The sequence below is a fragment of the Enhydra lutris genome, unplaced genomic scaffold, assembly GCF_002288905.1.
Source record: "Enhydra lutris kenyoni isolate GAN:26980312 unplaced genomic scaffold, ASM228890v2 scaffoldscaffold17, whole genome shotgun sequence".
Classification (NCBI taxonomy): Eukaryota; Metazoa; Chordata; class Mammalia; order Carnivora; family Mustelidae; genus Enhydra; species Enhydra lutris.
Window position 1 is genome coordinate 26199976 of NW_019154101.1, and position 24504 is coordinate 26224479.

The window sequence follows — 24504 nt, forward strand, 5'->3', positions numbered from 1 at the left end:
CCTAACGATTACAAGTGTCTTGTCTATTTAATGTGGTGCTTAGGAGGTTTGTTAGTCTCCTAAGGAAATAGAAAGCACTCATTTTGAACTAACCAGGCAATTGCTTTTGCTTCACTTGGGTTTAGGCATAGCCTCAGTGACTCAGATCTGTGGATTGTGTCAGGTTGTTCTTTGCGCTGGGATTTGCAGGTTTGACTCCTCTATTTCCTGCCAGAATGAGTTAGTCACATGAATAGCATCCCCCATCATGGTTAGTGGTTGCCCTGATCTTTAAATTTGGCCTGATTTTATTACAATCCCTATCCATTGGGTAAGTCCAAGAATACTTTTTAAAGTTATGGCCACATAAGGAATTTAAGGGGAGAGAAGAGGACCCAATGGCATAGTTAATCCTGTTGCTCTGGGATATTGGAAAGGGGAAGAAACAAAAAACAAAAAACAAAAAAAGGAAATGGATTGACCACAGTGGCTCAAGATCAACTGGCCTTGGCGGTAGTTTCATGAGTTTCTGCCAGATTTCTGTGGATTTCATCTCAGAAAATAAGCTTATTCTACAGAGATTTCATCAAGAATCCCCTCAGATTCCAAACTCCACCTCTTATGGCAGTTAAGCAAATTTTTTCAAAAATTAAAAAAAGAAATTTAGAATCAAATCTTTAATGGATAACTTTGATACTAAATACCTTCCTCTCTTGACTGTTCTTTTGAATCTGGAACCAACTACCTTTTCCTAGTCATTTGACAACATGTCTTACCTATTCAAGATCTTCTCATTAAATCTATTAATTCAACCAACATTTATTGAGTTCCTATGTTCCAGGCGCTGTTCCCGGGGCTTTGTATAATCAATGAACAAACTTGACAAAGACCCTTGCCCTTGAGAAACTTATATTCTAGCAAAGAAGACAAGAAATAATAGATACAACAGATAAGAAAATTAAATTATATGTGTGAGGAAGTGATATGTGCTAGAAAAGAAAAAACAGAAAAAGTAAATCAGAGGAAAAAGCATCAGGAAAATAGGTTGTGGTGGCAGGTTGCTAAAAACATAAAATAAGGTGGTCAGGGTACCCTTCCTTGAGAAGGTGAGATATAATCAGACTTGAATGAGATAAGGTATTAACCAGGCTGATTCATGGGGGAAGTTACAAAGGCACATGACTGGTGTGCTCGAGGAGCTGTAGAAATCCAGTGTGGCTGTTAGGAAAACTTTCTTGTCCTCCACAACCTCTCTTCACCATTTCCTGGGATCCACCTTACCAAAAAAAAAAAAAAAAAAAAAAGAAAGAAAGAAAGAAGATAAAGGAAATTATTTTTAAAGTTGCAACCAACTAAAAAAGGTGATCAAGTTTTTTTTTCTTTTTGTTGTGTTTAATAGGTACTCTAAGTCACGTTGTTCCAGGGTAAAATCTCCTTATAGGCAGAGACAATAATGAATAGGGTGTATCAAGTTCTAGTTTGCAATAACAAGTCTGTTAGCAATCACCCCAAGTATAGCTCTGCATTTTATACTCTATTCATATTATGGTATCAGGATAAGCCTTGAGAAATTGCCATTCAGTTTAAAAAACTGCTAAACATTGACAATTTCACATCGTTTAACCCCTTCCCTGCTTTGGTGACATTGAAATAAAATAAGATGGAATGTTTTGATTTTCAGAGTTGTGCTTTGGCATTGCCATATTTTGACATAGTCTTTTGTCATGAGCTATAATTGTTTGCTTTATGAAACACTTTCTTTTTTTTTTTTTAAAGATTTTATTTATTTATCCGACAGAGAGAGATCACAAGCAGGCAGAGAGGCAGGCAGAGAGAGAGGAGGAAGCAGGCTCCCTGCTGAGCAGAGAGCCCGATGCGGGGCTCGATCCCAGGATCCTGAGATCATGACCTGAGCCGAAGGCAGCGGCTTAACCCACTGAACCACCCAGGCGCCCCATATGAAACACTTTCTAATTCATAAAAAGCACCACACACTTTCACCTGTCTCGCTATTTAATTCCACAATCTTTTGACACAGTTGTGATTGTTCCTAGTTCACATATACCAAACCTGGTAAGAATGGAGTTGGAATTACTTACTCAAGACCTCAAATTTACTAGAATGCTAATCTAGGATTGGACTCCATTTTTTTTTTTTTTGGCTCCAAGTTCAGTGCTTATTCCATTTTTACCATAATTACAGTCTATTACTATCAATTAATCATGATATTGAAGGATACAAGAATCTCAAAACTCAGGTCTTGCCTTCTAGCTGATAATCTAGCTGAGGCAGGGTTTTCTAAGGTAACATCTGTGGAATCCTACTCAGGTATGATGTCTCACTGTATGTGTTAACATGGCTGGATCTATTCTGGATGTTTCTGTGTAGGTGTTTTTGGATAAAATTTGCATTACGTAGGTGGACTTTGAGAAAAGCGCATTGCCCTCTGTAATGTGGGTGGGCCTCACCCAATCAGTTGAAGGCTTGACTAGAACAGAAACTTCTCCAAGCAAGAGGGAATTCTCCAAAAGACTGTCTTCAGACTTCATCTACAACATTAGTGCTTTGGATTTGAACTGCAAACTTGCTCCTCCCTGGGTTTCCAGAAACACCCTGTGGATTTTGGATTCTCTAGCTTCCTTAACAGCACAAGCCAGTCTTTCTTTTTCTTTTTTCTTTCTTTCTTTTTCTTTTTTTTTTTTTTTTTTTTTTTTTTAGACAGAGAGAGAGCTTGGGGAGGGGAAGGGGAAGAGGAAAGGGACTGGGGGCAGAGGGAGAGGGAGAGAGCAAATCTTAAGTAGGCTCCCCATCCGGTAGGGAGGCCAATCCAGGACTCAATCACATGACCCTGAATTATGACCTAAGCTGAAATCAAGAGTCAGACGCTTAACTGGCTCAACCACCCAGGTGCCCCATGTGAGCCAGTTTCTTAAAATAAATCTTATTATATATATAATATATAATGTGTGGGTACATATGTGTGTGTGTATTCGTGTGTGTGTATTGGTATGTGTATCTTATTGATTCTATATCTCTGGAGAAACCTGATTTAAAGGTTTAATCTATTACCAGATGGTCTATATGTTTGGGAAGCATTAAACACGATCATATCCTTTGGAAGTCTATTCGTGCTCATTAATAGATCAAAGGCTCCAAGGATTTTTTTCAGTAAAAGAAAAAAAAAAACCAGAAACAAAACTTTGTAACTAAAACAAAAGGTGGCCAGCAACCTGTGCGTAAAGTGCTAGCGTTCTGAAGAATATCCTTAGTAAACGTGGAGCGATGGAGCCAATTTGTAAAACAAGTAGTACACGGAAGGGCTTGCCAAGTGCTTTGGAGAAAGGACAGGGAACGGGAAGTACAGCTCACCAGTTAAAAGGCGGGGCCCCTGTAGCATACGGCACAAACTCTGTGCGGTTCATTTTTGTTGCTAAAATTGGACAGTTTATTACCTGCCATAAAGATTAAGTGAGCTAACACATGAAACATGCTTAAAAAAGGGAAAACTGCCGTTACTATACTCTGTTACTTGTTCTGAAAATTACCCTGGGACTATAGACCCCCATGTGAAAGAACTTAGTCTAGTCTTAAATATTAGCTTGCAGGAAAATAACACATTTTTTAAAAATATACAAATCAGCACATTTTAAAATGTAATTCTTTGAACCACTATGGATGGTGCTATTACTAGACATATTAGTGATTCAATAACATGGCTGACTGGAGTCTTGGTGAAAGGCTGGCTGATGGATCTTTGTTCACTTCAGAACTTCTGTTGGCATCATTGCTCTTAAAAGTAATTTGAGCCCCAACTTTCATGATATCACAATTATTTACTTATATGCTTGTGAGCAAGTTGTGAGTAGAAATCTTATCTCGTTCACCTTTATACCAGCAACTGGTACAGGATCAAGCTGTCTGGTCGAGAAGGGGCTCGTTAAATGCTAAGCAAAACTGTCAGCGCTCATTTAAACTTGTTAGGAAAGCTTTACCCACTTTGACTGTACGAAACTATGCTTAAGAGAGATCTTATGCATAAGGATGCAATAAAGTGATTTGTCCTCCCTATAGTTAAATCCCAGTGGGAACAAATTCTGCTCAGCTTTAGTCTTCCTTCTTTTCTATAGCTTCCCAGATACCCTGTAGAGTGCCTATTGTTGACAAGGCATATAGCAGACTAAAAAAAATCTACCTCATAACTCATTATGCTCTAATTCATTGTGCAGAGAAGTCACCATCTGCTGACTGACAGGGAAAAACTTGAACCCAAGCCTCATCCTGTTTAAAGCTTTGTGTGACCTTATAATGTAAAAGCAATCTTTTGGGGTGGTGTTGGGACACTCTAGGATGAAAATATTTCATTCTCTTTTCCTCTCTTGGATGATGTCCAGGTTTAAACAAAAGAAAGGTGGACTTGGTGGCCTTGTGGTCTTATGGGGGGAGAACCCTGGCTTCCCATCGTCCATGAGTGTGCTCTGGCTGACATCTTCTGTGCTGAGACGTACCTTCCTCTCTGCCTTGCCGAGGAATTGCCCTACTGGTCCCCAGTGTTGAACTCTAGCAGTGCTGAGCTCGAGGTCCTTCCATTTGGCTTAGACACCTCAGCCTCTGAGTCTCTTACCACATCTTCTCCATCTAGTTGGCCTGGAAATCCAATCCCACCCCCGAATGTGGGATTTCCTTTCCCACACAAGCGGCCTCTAAACCAGGATCCATGCCACAGGGAAACTGAGTGGCTCAGGAAAGTGAGCTTCAGGAACTCCCTCTCCTCCCTGTCTCGGTGACCGTGCCCTATTGCCTTACGTGGGCTCCGGGCAGCTTCCTCTCTGGGGCCACAGTGCCTGGCCACCTGCCCTGTACCTTTGAAAGCTATTTCGTCATAAACCTAACACATTTGGTCAGTAGCCCAGCGATGTAAAAACTGATATGCACATCTGACTGCCACCACTTTCTGTTTTCTCCTTCTTTCCACAGTCTGATGAGGCCAATAAAGAGCAGCCTTCCCTCCTTCTTCTGGATCCCTTGCACTGAAAACTCTGTGTCTTGGCAGTCAGGTCAGTTCCTGAGTGTGTTGAAGGGGAGATCAAGGAATGTAGGTGCTCATTTCCCCAAATAATAATCTGTGGTGAAAGAACCCGGTCTCTGGGAAAAGTCCTATTTTTGAACATCAGAACCTCAGTGTTTCATTTGATATTTGTGAATGAATTAAAAAAACATATTGATTTCCCTCACTTTACTCTCTTCCATCTTTGGGCAAGTCAGGATGAATACTTGTGCTTAAAACAAGCAAAAGAGAAAAACCACATTAATGGTTTTCCAAAAAATTTTTTTAGGATTGAAGATGCTTCTTGTTGAATGAATTGTATTGAGGGGGTAGTTATTGGTTACTTTAAAGATTGATTGATTGATTTGATAGAGAGAGACGGAGAGCCCCCATGTACAAGTTGGGGGAGGGGCAGAGGGAGCAAATCTTCAAGCAGACTCCCCGCTGAGCACAGAGCGGGCCCTGGATCTCCATCTCAGGACCCATGACATCACGCCCTAAACCGAAACCAAGAGTCAAGCTCACTCAACCCACTGAGCCACCCAGGTTTCCCAGTTATTAGTTACTTTAAAATCATACACATTGCACTTCGGGACATAAAAGATAACTGAAAATGAGGCAGGTAAGGTATGATTTTAGTATTATTTCTTTAGCACCTAGTACCTTTCTAGGAAGACTTTAAATTTCTTTATCACCCTTTTTCAAAGTATTTTTGAAATGATTAGAGATACACAGGAAGTTGAAAAATTAGAACAATGAGTCCAGTATATCCTTCACCCAGCTTTCCCCAGTGATAACATCTCACATGACTGTAGTAAAATATCAAAATCAGGAAATGTCATTGTATAATACTGTTAACTAGCCTATTGGCCATATTCAGATCTCACAACTTTTTACACGAATTTACACAATACTACTTATTTCTACTTACACCATCTCACTTCTCTTCACACTCCTGAGAGTAGGTACAGGTGCAGCAAGTGAAATTCAGAGAATTTAGAGTACCGTTCCTTTTCTAGTATGATGTCCCCCTCTGAAAAGTATGCCCTGAAGTGTTTTCCCTTTGTAATCTGAACTGTTCCTACCAAAGATTTGTTAAATTCATCCTAAATCTATGGGCTTTATTTTGAATTGTATTTTTGGGGGGATCTCTAGAGAAGATTGTTGCCTGAGATCTCTAGGTAAAACTTGGAGGGTAAGATGCTGATAACAGGGAAGGATCCATAGAAGGAGAGCCTGGAGCCAGGCAGGGAAAAGGCACTTCCGTTCCCAGATCACTGCAGGAAAGCTGTGTTCATCAGGGATGTCTGAGACAACCATGAAATGTGGCCGCCTTAGACTGGCAGGTGACTTTGATTTTGAGAAGCAACACCAAATGAAGAAGGGGAACATTAAAACCTAAAATTATAGCCATCTTTACTTCAAAATAAGAATAGCTTAGATAATATGCAAGCATAAGTTTGGAAACCTCAAAACAGCATGGAAGAAAGTGGAAGAATTAGACTCTCTTACGTTTCAAAAAGCAATTAGGGAAAAAGAGTACTGTGTACCATAAGGCTGGAAACCAGTTGTCTGGAGGTTTTAGCGGTGCCAATGGGTAGAAAAAGTTTCCATATAATTTCAATAACCAAGTAGAGTCAGAGTGACTCAAGACATGTCTGGAGTTTAGACTTATTTGATGGAAACTTTGTAGGCTGAGTTTTCCTCCTTTCCCACTGTGACTTTACAAGCCAAAGCCCACATACTTGGAAACAGTAACTAGGCAATTAGTAAATGGTTGCAGAGTGATGGCGTCAATAGTTGGAAAAAGGCTTGAATTTGGATTCATGACAGTTATCAAGGTAAGATTTCTTACTCTTATGTTATAGACAGCTTTGTATTCCAACAGGACACATGACTATTGGAGTAGAAGTTTGCTGGGTAAATGTCAAATTAAAATTCATGTTGATCAGTCAAGTGTGTTATATAAAAGTATAGAGAAAAATTTTTTTTTTAGGTTTTAAAAAAGTTTTCTTAAAAAGTACTTGCCCTGGGAGGCTCCATGTGTCCGCAGAAGCCACTGCTTTGTTCTTTCTGAAAGGGCATCCAGAAAGCTCCCAACACAGAGGGAACTTCCCTTCAAAGAGTCCTCATCCCAGCACCAGGAGCTCTGGGTTGGCCAGCTCATTCTCATCAGAAGCCAAAGCTGGGGGGAAAAGACAGGTTGGGAGCAAAACTGAAAGCATCCTTGTCACTTTCATACTGTGTTTATGGATCTATGACAATATTGCATATTTATTTACCTGGTGGAAACAATATTCTCTTGCCTGTAGAATTTCACGACTACTTCCACCACACAGACACACACACACACACACACACACACACACACTGGCTTTGGTGGGTAAATATTTTGATAAAGTGCTTGGGATGGAGCATGAAACATCCCCAGGGGAGACTTCACTAACACTATTGATCTGTTTTTTGACTGTGGTGGTGATGGCTATAGTCTGTGGAGGGCGTTGCTCGTCACCTGCTTGGGTTTCTTTCTGATAATCAAGAATTCAAACCAAAGGCTGGAATTGAATGTTAAGACAACAGAATTCTTTGATTGGCAGGTAAGGAAAGGGAATGTGGGAACAAAGAGTGAAGACTAACTTCCCTTGAGCTTTTCTTGGCGATAGGCGATGTAATTTCTTTTCCTCATTTCCCCTAGAAATCACCAGTAAAATTGGTATTACTTATGAATGCATTGTAGTGTTGGATTTATTTTGAGGATGTGGCAAAAAGCTGAGTTTGGCTTCAGAGTAGACACAGGATGAGAATGGGAACCATCACAGAATTTCAGGCACATCTGGTTATTTCGACTTTCCTGCAGTGATTCAGCTCATCTTAATTGGAAATGCTGTTATGATGATCAGGTTATCTGGTGTTAATACTTTTCCTCCAAATATAGCCTCATGAAGGAAAAAGATGACTGCTTTCGTAGGCAAGAAAACATTTCCTTTCATATATGCTTACAATTGTATCTTTATGCCACTAACAAAAATTTCAACACATGACTCTCAATGGAGAAATAAGGCCCATTTTGCAAATGGGTTGTTTGGACTAACCAATCAATGGGGGAATTTCTGATGTAGAAAAATTAATAAATAAATACTTGCACTGAATTTAAAATATTGTCTTAAAAATGAAAAAAATCACTTATTAATCTTGTTACAAAGCTGTAAATGCTTTTATAACAGAGAAATACAGATAGGAAAAAGAAATAACACTCAAAATAGGAACAAGCAGAGCAGATCACTGCTGACATCTGGATACATATCCTTCTAAGTGCTACTTGTATAAGGTCATATTCTGTACATTAACTATTTGCTGTTTCCTACAGATGATAGTACTGTGCTAAATGCTCTACATACAGTATTTCATTAGACCTCTTTTTATACCAGGAGATCAATGATATCTCATTTTTGTGAATATACTCGGCTGTTTAAAGAAGTAGAAATTAATTCCTTTGGGAGTGCTACAAAAACACTCTATTTATGGCATGTGATGCATTAAATTGGTAAGCTCCACTGTTACTTCAGTCCAGACACTGGCCTAAGTTGAAAAATTCCACCAGGAGATTTCAGAAATATAGAGAAATCCAGACCAAAACCAAACCTTCTAATTTAGAGAAGAAAGAATTCAGGAATATCCAATGTACAGAGTTCTCTATTGATTGAAATATAATAGAAAGTATCCTCATACTTGACTTATTTTCAAATATAGAAGTGATAGAATCACCAAAGACAGAGCTGAGTTGTCCCCAGTAATATATTCAAGGTGGCTGTGTTTGAACAGAAACATAATTTTGGTCATGTACTTGCCAAAGCAATTAGCATTACTTTAATTAACACAATTATTGATTATAGTTATGGTTAAAATCATTAGTGTAGAAGACAACATAATGAAATGAGACTATCTTGTACTACAGAAAGTATACAATACTTCCCAGCTTTAACAAGCTAGGTATTATTTTATCTGTATTTATTTTATATTTAAATTTTTTAACGGACATACTGTATATTTGGGAAATGTGAAAGCTTTTTTCCAAATGAAATTGTTTAAGAAAAATCTCTGAAATATGAGTCACTTGCCAGACTTCCAAGAAACCAATACTCTTGAGTTTCCTTCACACATGGTGATTCATTCTTCCAGGATCCTCCAGAAGGTGGGTGGCAAAGCAGAAATTAAGAGCAAGCATAAGAATTAAATGATAGAAAGTGTCTTATTTTACACATGATGTTTCTCATCTGAATGCATATTCCTGTATTTTAACCCATTTTTGGGAACTACTTGATATTTTGTTATCTCATTTCTACTCTACGATCTATGGTGATTCACCTGGAGTTGGGAGTTATTAGGAACCACTGGGATCACAGGAGGGCTGAATAATGAAACTTTTTATGTGCCTGGAGGTTTACATTTAAGAAGCAGTATTTAAAACAATGTAACTGTGCTTGAAAGACCACTTTATAAAATATATTACAGGGCACTTGGGTGGCTCAGTGGGTTAAAGCCTCTGCCTTCAACTCAGGTCATGATCCCAGTGTCCTGGGATAGAGCCCTGCATCAGGCTCTCTGCTCCGCGGAAAGCCTACTTCCCCCTCTGCCTGCCTCTCTGCCTACTTGTGATCTCTCTCTGTCAAATTAATAAATAAAAATCTTTTTAAAAAAAATAAAATAAATAAAATAAAATATATTACAGCCCTTCCTGCCCCTTTAAGTTCTATACAGAACCAGATATTGTCCTACAGACTCTATTATCCTGAACAGCAATACACTCTGCCTTTCGGTCGGCTATTCTTCTTCTTCTTTTTTTTTTTTTTTGTCTTAAATATAGTTTAATAGTTTAATATTTGTTTTAAATATAGTTTAAATATAGGTTGCGCTTACTTTTTGATGTGTTTTCCACTGCCACTCCTCACCCACCCCTTGTCCACCATGTTCTGTCTTTTGGTTTCAGGTGATTGGCTGTCACTTCTTTCTCTGAAGATATGTGACCGCTTAGACCAGCACTGCCTGCCACTTTTCTCGTTTGCATTACAGAGATTGTGTTATGGGCGGAGTTATGTCCCCCCCCCCCAAATTTATATGTTGAAGTTCTAACCCCCAGTACTTCAGAATGGACTCTACTTGAAAATAGAGCCTTTGCGAGTGTGATCAAGTTAAGATGAGGTCATTAGGGTAGGCTTAATCCAAATGACTAGAGTCCTTAGAAGAAACGAAAATATGGACACAGAAACATACAGAGGAAAGAGGAGGTGAAGACACAGGGAGGATGTATAAGCCAAGAAGAGAGTCTGAAACAGATCCCTCAGAGCCCCCAGAAGTAGCCAATCCTGCCAATACCTTATCTAGAATTTCTAATCTCCAAAACTGTGAGAAAATAAATTTCTATTGTTAAAGCCACCCACTCTGTGGTACTTTGTTATGGCCACCCCAGCAAACTAATGCAAGTTGACTTGAAAATCATGTAACCAAATTAATGAATACCATGAAAACTAACTATAAATAGACTTTGAGAGTCCAAGAACATATTTTCTATGTTCTTGGGTTCTTGAGCAGTTTTTTATGAGCTTTTTTTTGAATATTGGCTATCTAACCCAAATTATTTTATACTGCCTTCCTAGATGCTACTGTTCATTCATCCAATTATCTATACAGTTAATGAATATTTGTTGAGTTGTATTGAAATTTGGGAATATAGTACCAGACATTATACCAGACATGGTACATTGAAGTGTTGGTAGAGCTCCCAGGGAACTTACAGTCTCAGAGAGGGAAGCAGTTACAATAAAGTACAACAGGTACATAGGATGCTGGTGAGGTTCAAAGGAAGGAGTGATTTATTTCACCTGGAATCTCTGTATGGAGATGGTGATTCTTGAGCACACAGAAGGGAAGAGTGGGCACTACACTTTCGGCATGCTGTGGACTGAATCGTGTCTCCCCAAATTCAGATATTGTAGCCCTTAACCCCACGAGATGGTATTTGGAGTTGGGGCCTTTGGAAGATACTAGATTTAGATGAGGTCATGAGGGTGGGACCTTTATGATGTGATTTGTGCCCTTATAAGAAGAGACTCTAGAGAGCTTGCTTATCTCTCTCTCTACTGTGAGAGGATTCAGTGAGAAGACAACACTCTATAAGCCATAAAGAGAGTCCTCACCAGAAACTGGCCATGCTAACACCTTGATCTCAACTTCTAGCCTCCAGAATGTGGGACTATTAATATCTACTGTTTAAACCACTCACTCTAGGGTATTTTGTTATGGCAACCCAAACTAAGATAGGGCATGAAGCATAGGGCATAAGCAAAGACTCAAAAGGAACTCATGACTAGAGGGCTTAACTATTCATTCATTTTTTCACTTGCTTGTTCATTCATTGATTCATTGATTCACCTATTCATTTGTTTATTTGTTCTATAAATATTTAATTGGGTGCCAACCATGTGTTAGGAGCTCTACTAAGCCTTGGAAGTACAGTGGTGAACAAGTTAAGTTTTTGATCTAATGAAAAGTTAGATAATAAACTGATGAGCAAACAAACAAGATACTCTCAGATTGTGAAAGTGTTATTAAGAAAAGAAACAAGAGGGGCGCCTGGGTGGCTCAGTGGGTTAAAGCCTCTGCCTTTGGCTCAGGTCATGATCCCAGGGTCCTGGGATCGAGCTCTGCATTGGGCTCTCTGCTCAACAGGCAGCCTGCTTCCCCTCCTCTCTCTCTGCCTGTCTCTCTGCCTACTTGTGACCTCTGTCTGTCAAATAAATAAATAAAATCTTAAAGAAAAGAAAAGAAACAACAATGAGATGAAGAGGGATGCCTGGATGGCTCAGTTGGGGTTAAGCGTCTGGCTTCGGCTCAGATCAGGATCCCAGGGTCCTGGGATTAAGTCTCACATTGGGCTCCTTGCTTGGTGGGGAGCCTGCTTCTCCCTCTGCCTGCCACTCCCCACAGCTTGTGCTCACTTTCTCTCTCTGACAAATAAGTAAATATAAAATCTTAAAAAGAAGAAGGAGGAGGAGGAAGAAGAGGAGGAGGTGAAGAAAGAGAAGAAGAAGAGGAAGAAGAAGAAGGGGAAGAATGAGATAAAGAGTAACCAGGCACTGCTATCTGAAAAAGTAACAGTTAGCTAAGTTCTGAAAAATGAGAGTCTGGGAAACAGTGATTCAGGTAGATGGGCCTGTATGTTCCCGAGACAGAAAAGAGCTCCATGTATTCCAGGAGAAGAGCTAGTGTGCCTGGAACACAGTCTATGAGGGAGAGAGGTAAGGAAAATTGGAGACTTATAGAGTAGCCCAGTCATGGAAGGTTTTGTGTGCCAGGTCAAGATTTGTCCAAAGACGGTCTGTGGACAACAAGGAAATGTTGACAACATGAGGCCAGAAATACTATGGTAAAATTTTTTGCTCACTTTGACAGCAATGTTAAAGATGTGTTTGTAGGGCTACCAGATAAATTCTGGTTCCCATCCATATTTTGGAAATATTTACACCAAAATAGTATTTGTTGTTTACCTGAAATTCGAATTTAACTGGCCATTCTGTACTTTTATTTGCTAAATTTGACAACCCTAGCTGGAAAACACAAGGGCAGAAATAAATGGCTCTTATGAGTGCTCAAAGAGAGATGACAAAGGCCCAAAAAGGAAAAAAAAAAAAAAAAGTGGAGGGCGGAGTAGAGGAGAAAGGAGGTGGACGTGAGTGGATTTGGTGGTTAATGATTCTGATGGGATGTAGGAAACCAAGATTTGAGGTAAAGGGAGGAGTTGAGAGTGACAAATTTCATGGCTCAGGTGGATGACATTGTCTGTCTCTTAGAGATAAAAAACAGAGACGATTTGGGGAGAGGAAGGAGTTAAGTTTTGGAAGTACTGAATTTAACATGCCAGTGGCCCATTCAGGTGAAAATAAACAGGAAGTAATTGGACATACAGATCTGAAAGTCAGGAAGATCCTGGTTGGAGAATTCTGGGTTCCTGATTTGTGAGTCATCAGTACACAGGGGTTAGTTAGGTTTGTGAAAATGATCACATTAGAGTGAGAAGAGTCAGGACAAACCTTATGATAATTCTGTTATCTAAAGGACAAGAAATGGGAAGAGGGGAAAAAAAAAGAGAAGCAATAGAATGTGATGACACTGATGAAAAGGAAAGTTTAGAAAAGAAAAGAGTGGCTTTCCCCTTTCAGGTAATGGGAAGGAACTGCTAACCAGAAAACACCCTTGCTAAGTCACACCTAATATGCTGGATAAAATATGACAAACAGGCTTTAAATGTGTAGCTAAATTTGCAAAAAATAAGAGATACCCCTAGGGTCCATACACCAAAAATAACTCAACACGGGGGTAGGGAGCATGTAAACTGGGTCTGTAGCGGTCTCGGGGGAGGTTACGAGCTTTGGGGCCAGTATCTTCATTTCCATGAAGGAGCAGGAGATGAGACTTTATAATTAAGAAAAAATTAGAAATAACTTACATATTCATGAAGAGGCAACAGCATGAACAAATTGTGACATGTACATACGGTAGCACACTACTAAAATGCAATTACAACCAACTATGAGTACATGTATCACTGTGGATATGTTTCCAAAGCAGAATGGTTCTACAGCATTGCCTTTAAAGGAAATTTTAAGAATACAAAAGATTAAATAGTGTTAATTAATGCATGGATCAATAATAAAAGGTGCACCCTCTATAGGATATAGTCATGTTAGTGGTTGCCTTCAATGAGGAAGAGAAAGAAAAGGGGTCAAGGAGAGGCATAGATGAGCTCCTGTAGTATTGATAATGCTGTATTCCTTCAGTAAAAGAGAAAAATAAGGTACAATGTTAAGATTTGTCAAACCTAGGTAATTAGTATATGGGGCTTTGGAGTTTGCTTGAAATAATAGAATATTTAATGAATGAAAGGAGAATTTGACATCTTATCTATAAGCTCTAGAAACCAGAGGGAATTCAAGACTGCAGAACATAGTGTATTCATGGGTACACATGTGAGTGTGCATGTGTAGGCATGCATGCCTAGGTGTGTGTGTGTGTGTGTGTGTTTATGTTGGAAGAGACCGAGGGTGTTTTTGTAAGTCATGTAGAAGGTCCCAGGGCAGTTTCATGCATATAAGTGAACAAATGAATACATAAATGAAAGATGGCCTTAGTTTTCTCTGTCAACTGCGGAGAGAAAAGAAGCAGGAGGGCTTGACCTGTGGAATTCTGTGGTCACCCATACCTGTCAAAAGGGCTAAGATAAAAAACACAAGAAACAATAAGTGTTGATGAGGACATGGAGAAAAAGAAACGCTCATGCGTTGTCACCGGGAATGCAAACCGGGGCAGTCATTGTGACAAAGAGCATGGGGGTTCCTCAAAAAATCAAAAATAGAACTATCTCATGATTTAGTAATTGCACTACTGCTTATTTACCCCAAAATATAAATATATTAATTCAGAGGGATACATGTGCCTCTATGTTTATTGTCATGTTATTTACAATAGCCAAACTATGGATATATAGATATAGATAGATATAGATATACATATAGATATAGATATATAGGTATATAGATATTATTCAGCCATAAAAAATAATATCTTGCCATTTGCAACAACATGGATAGAGCAAGAGAGTATAATGCTAGGAAAAATAAGTCAGAGAAAGACAAACACCATATGATCTCACTCATATGTGGAATTTAAGAAATGAAACAAGCAAAGGGGAAAAAAGAGAGAGACAAACCAAAAAATAGACTCTCAAGTATAGAGAGCAAACTGATGGTTATGAGAAGAAAGGTGAGTATGGTGATGGATGAAATAGGTGATGGGGATTAAAGAGTACACTTACCATGATTAAAAAAAAAGAAATAAAAGAAAAAAAAACCATTCTGTGAGGTATGCAGGAGGAAGAGGACTAGAAGTGAACAAATCCATACATACCGTATCCATCCATCCGTGCATGCACAGGTAAAATGATTAGGTGATTTTGAGTTCTAGGAGGTGAATTCACCAGATGGTTGAATTCAAGATACATGAAATATTATGGTTGTGCGTGTGTCTAGATATTTATTTGTCTATCTAACTACCTATGTCTGTTAACATAACGCACATTTCTTCACATTTTTGCTTGGTTTCAATGCCCGTTACAGGATTACAGAGGGCAGGACACATGATGGAGTGGGGAAATAGTTGGAAGGTGTGTTCATGATCTGCCCCGTTACCACAAATAAATCACTTAGCCTTTCTAAGCCTTGATACCTTCTCATCAATAAGATGAGATATGTCACAGGGTTTTGGAAAAATACAGCCTTAAATAGTCCAATTTTGATTTATTGAGGAAAAAAATGGACTCTGCCCCAGAAAAGAAAAAGTTAAAATTAATAAATGACAGATGAAACCAGGGCTAAATCAGGGGCAGGGAGCATGTTACTATCTAAAATCATTCTAGTTATTTTAGGTATTATGTAGCTTTTTGTGCGCAAATTTCCATTTTCATTGTTTTTACTTTTCCAATACCAATTAAATGGTGCTTTCTGCTTGATTGGAAAAAAATGAGCATTTACTATGCTGTATATGTGGGAGAGGATGGGGATGCTCTTAGTTTGATCAAGGACATTCCCTGATGGACAACATTGCTCTGTGGTTAGACACACATACTCAAGAACTAATCCCAAGAAGTTACTTAACCTCCACGTACAAATGAGGTTAAAGGTGCTATTTGCCTTCATACAGGATTGTTAGAAGAATCAAAAGCACCTAGAGTGGCTGGCACCTAGTAAGTGCGGTGTAATATTGGATTAGTAAGTAAATTCTGCGCCTCTGACACAGCCGCTTTTACCAGCTGCGGAAGAAAAGCCCCTTACACCCAAGGCTGGCTTTTGCTCTGTTTTCTTGACAACACAACACTGTTTTCTTGTTGCACATCACCACAATGCCCTCTCCAAAGGCCCTGGGACTCTCCAATGTTCTGGGATACCAATTTGACTCTGCTGCTGTCTCATTTTACATGTTTGGGATGGGTCAACAATCGTTTACATTATCTTGGTGAAGCCTAAGAGCCCCAGGGGAGGGGCCTCCCGGCTGAATGGTAAAACTGTCTCTTCCCTCTTCTGGCATTATCCTTGGAGCCTGGTGATTTGGTGTGCTAAGGGCCTTAGGGGAACAGTGGGTTCCAGAAAATGTTGCTGGATACCATCTTTCTGGAGGACAGTGTCTTGGAAACCTTAACAAACATGCTGGTTTCAGCTCTGGTGATTGATTTGGAGATAATGATGGGCAAGTACTCAAAAATGTACAAATGATGTGGTGTAGATGAGGGAGTGTATGTTTTAACTCAAACAGAAGAAGCTTGGGAGAATCTGCACTAAAGTATTAACGGTAATTACCTCTGCACAGTGGTATTTTGAGTTGTTTTGATTTACCCATTTTCTTTTTGTTTGTATTTTCTAGACTTTTTTCAGTGATTGTGAATAGCATGTTTGAGAACAAAAAAGGAGGAAAAGTATTTTGAAGAGGCATTTCACCAGTTTGCCTAGTTTTGTCATCAAGTTATTTGGAAAAACGAGTTTCCATGCTTTCCAGGAGGGCTCTCAGGAAGGGAAAACTTTCTGCCACCTTCCTGTGCTCTGTGGCAGGGTCTAAGAAATAGGCTGACAGAAGATAGATCAACAGGAGAACAGCATACAAATTTTATTTAATATTTTTATCTGTACACGTGAGTCTTTAAAATGAAAATGGTATCCAAAAGAAACCATTAGGTCCCGAAGCTTAGATTATTTTTTTAAACAATGAATGATAAATTGTGGGGATGTGAGAAGACAAAGGAGTTTGGGCTCAGGGCAGTAAACTGTGAGGCAGTGATGAAAAAATATATGGAAGAAACTAATGGAAGATAAGAATTGTTTTAGTAGGTTTGCTTGTACATTCATCGCTGGTGATAAGAATGTTCTCTTCCTGGTGCAGGGAGGACATCCTTCTCATGGTAAATTTTATGATATGCTTTCAGGTAGAAAGGGGGAGGGGGGAGCTTCCTGCACCTCCTGTCTGTCAAGTGTCTTCAGCTCAAAATAGTCCATATGCCAAAGCAGCATAGCTCAGGGTGGCGTGTTCTGACCCCTTCAGGGCCATTGCTGGTCTTAGGAATGTTATGTTTTTGTCCTGATTCCACTGGTGAGGGCCACAGGGTTGTGGGTTGAGTGAAGGCTGATGGTGTACACAGGAGCACAGAGAAGTGGTACAATGGAGGTTGACTTCTTCCCTCCTCCCCACATTATTCTCAATGGGGACAGAGAAATCTCTATTGCACAAGGTCAAAAGTACTTTACTATCTAAGGTCTCCGAGGGAAAAAGGAGAGAATAATCCTTATCTTGACCTAGTAATCAATGGTGAGCTCTCTAAACCACAATGGCTCCTTTTTGTTAAACTAATTATCTTGGTGGAAAGAATATCTTGAACTGCTCCCAACAGACAGGTCTCTCTCGTCTCTCTCTCTCTCTCTCTCTCTCTCTCTCAGTGATGAGGAGGGGAGGCTGAAGCTTTTGGCTAACAACTCCTAGGGGTGTTGCCAACAGTTCTCCTAAGGCTGTTCTCAGGCTTTTCTGATGTTTTTCCAAGGCCCACAAGTCTGAAAAGGTAGAAATAGAAAAAGAACAATAAAGCATTAGATTCTCCCCTCTGTGCTTGTGTGGCTAGTCTTGACCTCTTCTTCCAGGCTGAGACTGTTGCACGGCTGGGGATGAACGAGCCAGAATAACAAATCTCACACCTAACGCCCACTACTGTTTCCTGCTCCTTTTCGTTTCCAGTGGCCAGAGATTCCGGGTCCCACTAACTCACTTCCTACCTGGGATTATCCTTCTCATTCCGACACTTCCGATTACATGTAGGCACTTAGGGACTCATCCCAGGTGGAAGGAACTGGGCGAGAGAAGTGTTTCAGTGCAGCCTGAAGGAACAGGTTTCCGAGCCTGAGTCACCACTTACCAGCCAATTGTTTAAGCAGAAGGTACAAGCTTCAGCCTCTGTCTCTGTAAAGCAGGAATACAAATCGTACCCATTGGAGCGGTTCCTGTGCCAATTAAATTGCATTGTGTTCTCGGTCCACCTAAAATTGTTGGGAGGCAATAATGAAGCAAAACCATTCATCTGAGATCAAAGAATTACAATTCGGGGTCATAGTGTTCCAGTTAGGGAGCAAAAGTCAAGCAAAAGCAAAAAAGGAAGACTCGTATACATTTTTTACAAAGAATTTTGATCGGGTTGGCAACAAAACTCATCTGAGCGAAACATAATTGGTTGCTAAGGCTATCAGTAAGCAAAAGTCCCTTCCTGTAGCGACCTGCAGGTGTTCAAGCAGAGTCCTTGGAGTATTTGTGGTTTGGCCCAGGTTAAAAGTTCATGGTTCCATCTGGTGAAGACGTGCTCACAGCCCACTTTTTTTTTTTTTTTTAAGATTATTTATTTATTTATTTGACAGAGATCACAAGTAGGCAGAGAGGCAGGCATAGAGAGAGGAGGGAGCAGGCTCCCCACTGAGCATAGAGCCCAACACGGGGCTCCATCCCAGGACACTGGGATCATGACCTGAGCCAAAGGCAGACACAGCCCACTTTCTAATGGACTCCCGGCTCCATTTTAAAGTTCCTTGACTTTAAAAAAAAAAAAAAATGTTTCTTGACTTAAGTGACTCTATTTTACTTTGCCTTTCACACTCTCAATGCTTGGCGTGTAGTAAATATTTAATAAAAGTTAATACAAGCACAGAACCGTTTGGGGAGCTAAGGATGGACCTGCTTCTGGTTTGAGAGGTGCTGAGGAAGGACGGAAGAGGAGTTTATGAATAGAATGGGCCACACTGGGGATGTGATCCCCACCCACCCAGAATCATCTAAGCGACTACTTCAGTAAAAAGTAGTAAAAAGTCCGTTTTCTTGAATAGTGCCTAAAGTCATGCTTATAGATGTATGCCCATTAACTGTGGTCTGCCATCAGTGCAGAAATCTGCCTGGAACGTTACCAGGGAAAATGAACGCTTCTCCTTATGCTGTCAGTTTCCTTGTAAAGGGATCATCGGGAGGCTCAGAATATGTAGGTTATCTGAGAAGAGTAGGAAAAAAATGTACTGTTAAATACTAAAAATAAAGAAAAACCACTGAATCTACTTAAACCGATCACAGCAGTCAGCAGTAGCTCATTGAAAGTCAGTTTCAAACTGCGACAGCTTTCAAAGACCTTTTTCATATATATATATCTGAGGTCTCCCTGAAAGGATTCCTTTCTTTGTGAGCATAGCGGGTAAGGAGGGCCTCCACAGGCCAAAATGAATTTGAAGGTAAGCCTGGTTCTTGAAGGAATAGAAGCCTGATTCAGAAATGTTTGTTGAAGTGCAGAAGTCCAGCGGACTCTCCCACCCAGGCATACCAGTTTCTCTCATTTTCCAAGTAGACTTCTAAAGGCCCCATGTCCCATTTAGGAAGGCAGCCAACAGCTGTGTCTGCGCAGGCCCCCGAGTGCCCTGTGGGATTTTCTATGGAATTAGGCTGCTGTGGCCTTTCTGGCTGCACTCCTCATGTCCTTTCAGATTGCAAAGTCACTTAGGATTCCTGGAGTGGTTCCTTCACCTCTATCTCTTAGTTAAACATTCGCCCCCCCCCCCAAGGTCAAATACTTTTTTTCCCTTTCTGAATCGTCCCTGATGTTAACTGTTTGGAACTTCTACAAACAATGACAATCAGCTAATAATACCAAAGCCATCATTCAGACCCTGGGAAGGTGGGACTGGCTACCGGAAGGGATGCCTTTCAATGTTCTACCTGCGCTCCGGGAGAGATTTTAGATGCTTGTGTCCATCAGGGATCAGGCTCTTTAAAGCTAAAGGTGAGGGTTAAATTGTTACAGGTTTTGTGTCCCCTTAGTGCCCACGGTTCTTGGTCCTGTCGCTTACAAGAATGAAGAGGTAGGCCAGACAAAGACTGGTGGGCAGCAGAGCGGAGTTTACTGAGTGAGGGTATGAAGCTCCTGGAGAGGAAGGGAGGCCAGAGAGGGTTGCCCTCAGAGGGCATGGGGTTTCTCAGTTTAGGGGTTTTTGTGAGCTCTTTTGCGGGACTCCCTTCAGCAATCAGGGTGGGCTGAGTCATACCAATCAGGGTTTTGGTCACGTATCGTATCTACTTATGACGTTACTGTCTCTGTGCCGATGGTCTTTCTTTGCTGACATCTGGGGCCTTAAGGCTTTTTTTTCTTTTTTAAAGATTTTATTTATTATTTATTTGACAAGTAGTCAGAGAGGCAGGCAGAGAGAGAGGAAGGGAAGCAGCTCCCCACCGAGCAGAGAGCCCGAATGCGGGGCTCGATTCCAGGACCCTGGGATCACGACCTGAGCTGAAGGCAGAGGCTTTAACCCACTGAGCCACCCAGGGCCTTATGTCTTAACTGCCCCTTGCCCGTGGTAGTGACAAATGCTTTGTGGTTGATTGTCTTATTTTAGGATGTTTTGCAGAAGTCATTTCTGCAAGGGCTGCAAAGCAGAGTATTAGTGTGCTCCTGTCTAATCTGCAAAAACAGGATGTCAGTGCTGTTTGATCTTAGCTGTCCTGACTCCGTATTTTCTTGTGGGGGACGCTGGTCCTGACTAATGTCCAACTAACGCCTAACAAAATGAGCTAATGCCCCAGAGATGGGTCTGACTCAAAGATGTTCAGTCTTCTCCTAGATTTCATCACCCTGTAGCACCCTTTCTAGAATGGAGGTCGCTGTTATGTATCCCCCGAATCACACACACACACACACACACACACACACAGGGCAAACACCTGTGTGTGTGTGTGTGTGTGTGTGTGTGTGTTTCTCTTCCTTAGCTCCTCACATGACAGTCTGTGTATCTCCTCAACATACTTGTGTTCGTCCTTGGTTTAACGATATTCTTTTCCATTGTGGTGCATGGAACTGAACTCCTTCCTCCAGGTGAGGTGAGCTCCGCTGAGGGGAGTGGCCTTTCTAGCCTCTCTGAATGGGACTTCTCACTCAGATCAAACCCATGTCACCTTCTGAGTTCCCTCAATGGGGTATTGATCTGTAACAAGTTTGCAGAGTGTTCTACTCTGTTCACCGTTCATCGCTCAGGGACCCGCCATGCAATCGGCTGTGAGGGGCCCATGAAAGGCTTTGTCAGATGCTTTCTGGAGGTCCAGAGGTGCTCTGACTCTGGCATTGCCTTGATTCCCTGGTTACCAAAAACAAACCAAGGAACAAACACAAAAATCCATGGTGTTATTTTCCATGAGGGTGGGGATTTTTTAAATTCAGGAGACATTTCCTGAACGCCTGGCATGTGGTGGGCATTCAGTGACTTTTGAATAAATGAATGAATCTGTACTTCATGAATTAATTGGCTCCTGTTATTCCCTTAGGGCACAGGGTTGTGGGGTTCTGGTCTCACGGAGTCCAAGAATGCATCTTGCGGACATGAAAGGGTGAAGTGAAGTGAAAGCTTATTAAGTGAATGAGGGAGCAGAAATAAAAGCGAAAAGCTCTCTAGACTGAGAAGGGTCCCGAATGGGTTGCCACTGTGGGTTTTCACTGGAAGTCTTTTATGGAGAACAGACCAGGGAACAGAAATCTTCTTGATGTCTCTACGGCTGATAGTACCATGTTTACTTTCTCTTTGACGTTTGATAACTTTTAGGGGTCCAGCTGTAACTGTCATAGAGATATCTGGTCTCTGACATTTAGGACAAACGAGGTAGTCTCGTTATGTTCCCTTATCTCTGATTCTGTATGCCTCAGCATTTCTCCACATCTGGGATTTCTGTGAGCCTGGTCACTAGCCCCCTGCATGAGCCAAGTCAGGGGAGGCAGGGGCCTTCTATCTCTCCTGCCTAGACCTTAACACTTTCCTTACTTAATTGGACATACATTTTTTAAAAATTTTTAAATTTTTATATAAACATATTATGTATTATTAGCCCCAGGGGTACAGGTCTGTGAACTGCCAGGTTTACACACTTCACAGCACTCACCATAGCACATACCCTCCCCAATGTCCATAACCCCACCACCCTTTCCCTACCTCCCTCCCCCCAGCAACTCTCAGTTTGTTTTGTGGGATTAAGAGTCTCTTATGGTTTGTCTCCCTCCTGATCCCATCTTGTTTCATTTATTCTTTTCCTACCCCCTAAACCCCCCACGTTGCATCTCCACTTCTTCATATCAGGGAGATCATATGATAGTTGTCCTTCTCCGATTGATTTATTTCACTAAGCATAATACCCTCTAGGTCCATCCATGTCATTGCAAATGGCAAGATTTCATTTCTTTTGATGGCTGCATAGTATTCCATTGCATATATATACCACTTCTTCTTTATCCATTCATCTGTTGATGGACATCTAGGTTCTTTCCATAGTTTGGCTGTTGTGGACATTGCTGCTATAAACATTCAGATGCACGTGCCCCTTTGGATCACTACGTTTGTATCTTTAGGGTAAATACCCAGTAGTGCAATTGCTGGGTCATAGGGTAGCTCTATTTTCAACTTTTTGAGGAACCTCCATGCTGTTTTCCAGAGTGGTTGCACCAGCTTGCATTCCCACCAACAGTGTAGGACGGTTCCCCTTTCTCCGCATCCTTGCCAGCATCTATCATTTCCTGACTTGTTAATTTTAGCCATTCTGACTGGTGTGAGGTGATATCTCATTGTGGTTTTGATTTGTATTTCCCTGATGCTGAGTGATGTGGAACATTTTTTCTGTTGGCCATCTGGATGTCTTCTTTGCAGAAATGTCTGTTCATGTCCTCTGCCCATTTCGTGATTGGATTATTTGTTCTTCGGGTGTTGAGTTTGCTAAGCTCTATATAGATTTTGGATACTAGCCCTTTATCTAATATGTCGTTTGCAAATATCTTCTCCCATTCTGTCAGTTATCTTTTGGTTTTGTTAACTGTTTCCTTTGCTGTGCAAAAGCTTTTGATCTTGATGAAGTCCTAATAGTTCATTTTTGCCCTTGCTTCCCTTGCCTTTGGCGATGTTTCTAGGAAGGAGTTGCTGCGGCTGAGGTCGAAGAGGTTGCTGCCTGTGTTCTCCTCAAGGATTTTGATGGATTCCTTTCTCACATTGAGGTGCTTCATCCATTTTGAGTCTATTTTTGTGTGTGGTGTAAGGAAATGGTCCAATTTCATTTTTCTGCGTGTGGCTGTCCAATTTTCCCAGCACCATTTGTTGAAGAGACTGTCTTTTTTCCATTGGACATTCTTCCCTGCTTTGTCGAAGATTAGTTGACCATAGAGTTGAGGGTGTATTTTTGGGCTCTCTATTCTGTTCCATTGATCTATGTGTCTGTTTTTGTGCCAGTACCTGGACATACATGTTTTAAAGGTAAACTACGGCTTGTGCGATTTGCTTTAGGAAATTGTAGTTATAGCGGCTCTGCTCTCATCTGTCGCTCAGCAAATATTTTCCAGTTTGCTTCTTAAAAGTAACTAGAAATGGCTTAGAAATTTTAAGAGCCTACTACTTCAATTTGTTGGGATAAACTGGTTCAGAGTAGCATCCCTTTCTCTCACTGCTTCACATATCTCAAATATTTTATTTTATAAATAATGTTTGTTAATGATAATGCTTGTTCCACCATTCTTGGTCTGAAGTCTTTTCTTCACAAAAGATAACCAAAAAGCAAAATTGAATACATTTTTATTCCTGTTTCTTTCGGTCGTTTGTCAATATTATACTACTTGCCATAAGAAATGAGGCTGTCTTTTCTGGTTTTATAACTTTGTGTTTCTGACTATAGAAACTTGGTGTTAGATTATTGTGTCTTTCAGCTGCGAAGACTGTTAGGAGTTAGTTGGACAGTTAGTCAGGGCCAATGTCCCCAGCAAGAAAATATGTAGTCAGGACAGCTAAAATAAAACAGCACTAACACCCTGCTTTGCAGCTGAGACAGGACCACACTAATATTCTGCTTCTTCATTAGAAAGATGTCATTCAAGCAAAGAGTTGAAGGAGGTGAGGGATTAAGTGAGCCATACAGATCTATGAGGAGAAGCGTTCCAGGCAGGAGGAACAGGGGGATCAAAGGCTCTAGAAGGGGAATGTTCTTGGCCAGTTTGGGAATCAGCAAGAGGCCAGGATGGTAGAGTAAGGGAGTGAGGGGCAAGGGAGCAGAAGGTGAGGTCAGAGGGAAAATGGCCCCTGTAGGGTTGTGCATTTAATGGGTGGGTATTATGGACTGGAACATTTTGAGCAGAGGAGTGACTTAGCCTTAAGCCTCAAGTGACACTACATCTCCTATGTTTCTCTGTCTCCAGGGACAATGTAGAAGACAGGCCATTTGGGGGTATTTGTAAAATTCCATACAAGATTCGATATCACTTCTATTTGGCTAGTCCAGACCTCAGTGAGATCAGTGCTGGGAGTAAGAAGTGGTGGTCAGATTTCATATGGATTTTGAAGTTAGAGCCACAG